Below are 5,652 nucleotides of genomic sequence, written 5' to 3'. Positions count from 1 at the left end.
CAATATAATACTGTTAAACCTGGAAGCAAGAAACTTGGTGAGTTCTTGATGTGTACTACACCCTCAGGTTTAAAAGTAGGTCACTGAGCCGTATTTAATACTTATCTGAGTTTTATTGTGTTTTAAGTGTTTATGCATGAATCATTCAACTAGATGAATGCTATATGCTTACTATCATACTTAGAATAAGGAAACCTGTCTTATCAGAGACCACCTGTATTGAGAGACCAGGATCTTCATGCTCAGATTTATTGATTATATAGTGGTTTAACCTGTTATGAGAGACCATTATTTTTGGCAGATGGTATGTTCCTTCAAGACAGGTTCTACTGTCTTTATGAAACTTGATAATTGGATGCATCTCTGTTAGTACACCCTTACAACCCAAGGTTAGGGTCACCTACATTGTATGCTTTACTAACATGGGTTATGTACTTGTATTCATGACCACAGATTCCTCCACGATCCCAGTAAGCCCTATCTTCCCATGCCAAAACTGCCTACCCTTCTGCATGAGATTCTCATGAGAGCTCTAACTCAGGTTAGTCTCATGTGCAATTTAACATGCAAATTAGGTAGAACTCACACGTCACTGAGCAAATAGATTCTAATAAGAAAATCACGTGCAGGAATTGTTAACAAGAGCAACATCTTGCTCACATGAGCAAGATCTGCTCACATGAGCCACACCTTGCTCACGTAAGCCACACCTTGCTCACGTGAGCAAGATTTTTCTCACGTGAGCGGCATCTTGCTCACATGAGCAAAAACAACAAAAAACAACTATAGTATTTAGTTTTTATTGAATTCATACATCTTTTACAAGAATTAAATAGTAAGATCAATATTCAAATCTAGTAATCACAAGCATATTATTTGAGTTCAATTAGTGATCTTTTAATAAGGTAAGACAACTAGTGTATGTATGTATGTATGTATGTATGTATGTATGTACCTGTTATATTACATCACATTTATTCTACAAACTTTAAGGTCATAATGAAAGATACTACTGAAAATTTCCTTCACATGAAGACCATTCTTCACTGTTCCAGAAAATTCAAAGCAAACAAAACGTGTAATTGACATTCCTGCTTCTGAATTTCATCATTTGCCAGTCTGCAACAATATTTTCACTTGGAGGTTGTTCTCTTTGAATCAATGCACTTCCTGTTGACCACTGAATTTAAGTTAGCAGGCTCAGTTTTTAACTGTTGAAAAATGAAACCTGAAATGGAAATGAAAAAGTTGGTAGAAGTTTTTATCCGATCACAGCATTTGAGACATTCTGTAAAGTGGATTTTTGAAGATTCATTTTACAAGGTAAAGGCAAAATACATAACTGTAGTTTGGATTAGATGGCACTTTATCACACTGTGAAAATAGGAGCCAACTGTTTTCCCAAGGACACACTTACACAGCCGACCCAGTCTGAAAATTCATCCTTTGGACTATGAGTCAAATTGCTCTACCAATAGAATTACCATAGTTTAGTAGCAAACATACAAACTGCACTATTGATGAGATAGCTGCAAGTCACACTGCATATTCCAAATTTGACTACTTCTGGATAAAGATGCCAATGTGTGCCCGGGTACTCTCCCATTTATAATAACCTGGGTAATAAAACGAACAATTGGGTACCTGTTAAGCATTCCAAGATCAGATCGAGACAAGACTAATAATTACAATTCAAGGCTTGTGTCGTGTACGCATTTATTCATCACAGGGGCTCATATGGTTTCTTACAATTTACTTGTCATACATGTTCTGTATAATAATACAATCCTTTCTCGGGTGACCTATTTAAGAATCAACGCTGATATTTCAAGCTTGACCGTCCTAACTTCATGCCTGTCCATGGGTCATGTGCCAATTTTCTCATGACTGTCGTTATGGGATGAACCATGGCAGGTTGAGGATAATGCAACAATCAACATTTATGGACTTTATGACAATTCGTGAAAGTTACTGTAGACATGTACACTAGTCAAAATGACTGCTATGCACAAATAATTTATCAATTTCTTTTGTGTCTATTCTCATCCATACTACTAATCCACACGAGTTCAGCTGATTTGTGACAAAAATGATAACTGCATATACATTTTTCGTACAGTTTTCTGTAATAATGGCACGCAATTTATACTCTTGTTGTGCTCAGATTATGATTTTTGCCACTTATATTAGTAATAATTATGCTTACAGCTCTTTTGGGGTTGGAACATGTCAACCTGCAACAAAGCAGTTCAGCTTCACATTTAATACAATTTCCTTTAAATTGTATACTCTAGTAACCAATCATTAGGAATGATGGGTACACATTAGAAATTTCCAAAAAACTGACATCTCTACTTCTGGAACAGTCCTCAGGGAGATTTCTCCAAAACTTTTAGGATACATTTTTCCAAAATATGTACATTTGCAATATATAAAGAAATTCAAAATCTGGTTTCCAATTTTTATATTTTAAAAAAAAATGTATTGGGGGTCAAATTTTAGAGTCTGAAATGCATATGTATCATGTGTATTACATCAAAAAATTTGAAGCGTCTTATACATACCCTTTACTGGAATTGGAATTTCCTCTAGCATGGCAATGGGGTTTTGTCTGACTTCTTCCTGTTGCTGTCAATGTTTTGCACTTCTTTCAAATGATTGCTAACTTTGTTGTGTTGATTAAATTTTGTGACCTTCACTAAGTTTAATCTGTAAAAAGATCAAAATTAGTATAATTGATCATTTTTTGTTATCTATGCAGAACAGAAATAATGCACTGAAATGAGAAAAAAGATTTGGTTGGCAAAAGAGTCCTTGTGTATATAAGCATTATGAAAAGCTGTAATCCTTATCCAATTAAATCTCTATTTTAAATTTACCAATCAAAAGATTTGACAGACAAGGCATATGTCTTTTAGGAATAAAATCATGAATTAAGTTACTGCATTTGGTTCTCAATCGTGTATGCTTATCTTGATCCACCCAATCAGCAATAAAATAATACGAAGAACATTTATGTTTGTCCAAATTGTTTCAATCGGTAACGCAAGTACTCCTCACTGAGGCGCCCGCATTATTATTGGGGGTGAGGGTAAGAGCCAGACATGGTTGCACAGTTGAATTGTGGAAGGCTTAAATATTCGATGATGGTGTGGTGTAGATACAATTTTTCGAAACAGGAGGTTGAATTATTATCTTTAAGTAAAATCTGAAACAAACCCTTGGCTCAATTTTAAACGACCGAATTTATGCTTATACTTATATAATGTCGATGTTTCAGGCTATCCACTTTGATCATTCCATATGCGAAAATTGTAAAAAGAAATGTGTAAAAGTAACTTACCTCTTTCTCGGCAAAGAACCAGTCTTTCATAATCCTTGAATGTTCCCTAACAGCACGTCGATGTCTTTTGTTTCGTACTGGACATTAACATCAGTACCAACGTGGACATCACTAGTCTGACTAGATGTTGGTATTGGTTTCTATTTGTTAATAATGTCCACACTCTTGGTGTCAGAAATTTTTAAGAGCAAACATGTTACATGAGAATATTAAATAACTTTCTCCATAAACAGCGTGGTCCTTGCTAAGAGAACATAACCCGCTTGCAAATTTCTGTCTGTTCGGTTTAAAAGTGCCATTCTACATGTACACTGTAGGTCAGCATGCAGTTCATTTGAGGCGCCATAAAGGGTAAATTATTAGGAAACATTTTGTTGTACGCATAGGGGCTTGTATCATTGATTACAATATAAATGTCAGTCATACATGTAGTATAAAAATAATATATACTTATATTATTTTATACTACTGTATGACTGACATTTAAATTGTAAGCAACGATACGAGCCCTTGTGCTTTTACACTCCTTTATACATATGTACTGGGGTATTTCGTAATGTTATATTTTATATATCAAATAAATATTTTATTATCTGATGTTTCATAAAAATGGAGTTTTAAGTAAATTCATATCATTAATAAGTTAATTAATATAGACCTAGTTAATTTTGATGTTTTTACCGTAGCTTGTGCCGAGCCATGCCCCATTAGACACTCTAATGGCTTTAGCAAGGCGATTCTTCCACCTTGTACTCTGATAACCTGGGTCACAGAAAAGTTAACGGAAACGTCAGTGATTTGTTTTGTGATTATTTCAGTAGAAAACTTCTTTTTATAAACTTTTGAAATAACACGATCAGAACATTTAAAAGGCTGCAAATAAGCAAGATTTTCCATTGCCGAGAATATACACGTGTAAATCAGTGCGAAACAGCTACACAACCAAACACGACTGGATTAGGCAGTTTCTTACGGATTTATTAAATTTATGTACAGTACATATCGTTCAATGGCAGTGATAATTTAGTATTAGCATTAGTGAATCCACTGACAGCTAACAGAGAAGCTGGATTCGCATTTCCATACAATAATGTCACTGAAAAAAAGATTAACGGAGCACATGATTGCCAGTAATAAGGGGCCGTCCATTTAGCACGTACGCATGGAGGGGGGGGGGGGGGGGTTAACCCAAATGCATACCCTTGCGTATGCTTTCTTTTGGGGGTGGGGGTGGGGGTGAAACCTCGATAATAATTTGTCTAATACGTAACCTGTTCGACTGTTCAGTCGGCGTTTGAATTTTAGCGGACACTAGACAAAATGTTTAATGTTACCCCGCGTATTTCTTTGATGCCAGACATTTAACGTCGGTGGACAATGTTTTATTAAACACGTTAATATTATTAATCCTTTATGGTTTCTGCGTGGATTAAATATAGACCGTTCTGGGGGGGGGGGGGGCAAGCTTTGCCAGATTTTTGCGTACGTACTAAATGGATGACCCCTAAGCCGAATTACACAATTCAGTAAGTATAAGATTGTATTGACTTTTGTGCGAACGTTAGGCATGGAAGAAAACGACGTAGCTTATGTAATTCTCCAAATTTTCTGGAAAATGACTTGAGAGTTTATTAGGCCAAAAGGACTGTGCATCAGCGTTTATTTTTTTCCAGATGTGTGGCAATGTATTTGTTTTACAATTTTATAGTGGAGTTTTAGAAGTTTGTGAATAAAGGAGTTGCGTCATATGTTTATGGTACATAGGATTCATTTCAGGGCAAAAGTTTTATTTTTTTTTATATTTGTTAACTGTGTATTTTGGGGAGAGAAACATGTCACCTTTTTACGGATTACTTTATTAAACATCAACCACGATCAGTATGCAATTATTAACTCTATTCTTTGACAGCTGTTAAAGTTTAATGGGTAGTCTGGTTATACGAGACCTTAATTCTGAATTGTTTCGTTTTATGAACAGTGAAATGAACCTTAATATGTTCAAATACAAGGAGCCTGTTGGGTCAAAATAAGATTAAAACTCACTGTGAGAAAATAAGTTGAAGATGTTTTAAAATTTAAAAAATACAACAAAGCAACAGCAAGTGCAAAATAGAAATAATGTCTATTTGACAATAATGGGGATGCTTGACATTCAACATTTGCACAAAATATATAAGTCCAAATTGCTCATGTGATAACTCACATGAGAAAATCCATCTTTGAATAAATTTGAAATAAGTGTTTAACCAGAATCAAAGTCCAAGTTTCTCACGTGATAACTCACGTGAGAAATTAGAACTCTGCTTTAT

At 35.0% G+C, this 5,652-nt stretch overlaps 1 long non-coding RNA gene across 1 annotated transcript; it reads right to left on the bottom strand.

Annotated features, from left to right (window-relative positions):
- Positions 1 to 890: 890 nt before the first annotated feature.
- LOC149806998 (uncharacterized) lies at positions 891 to 3,633 on the bottom strand. Its single transcript, XR_016413983.1, has 3 exons — positions 3,344 to 3,633; positions 2,565 to 2,709; positions 891 to 1,228 (listed from the first exon to the last, which is right to left on the bottom strand). It is a non-coding gene; the product is annotated as an uncharacterized LOC149806998 (long non-coding RNA).
- Positions 3,634 to 5,652: the final 2,019 nt, after the last annotated feature.

Source organism: Sinohyriopsis cumingii, chromosome 1, assembly GCF_028554795.1.
Source record: "Sinohyriopsis cumingii isolate HCF-2022 chromosome 1, ASM2855479v2, whole genome shotgun sequence".
NCBI lineage: Eukaryota > Metazoa > Mollusca > Bivalvia > Unionida > Unionidae > Sinohyriopsis > Sinohyriopsis cumingii.
Note: the sequence above shows the minus strand (reverse complement) of the source record. Positions and strands in the feature narration are given on the sequence as shown.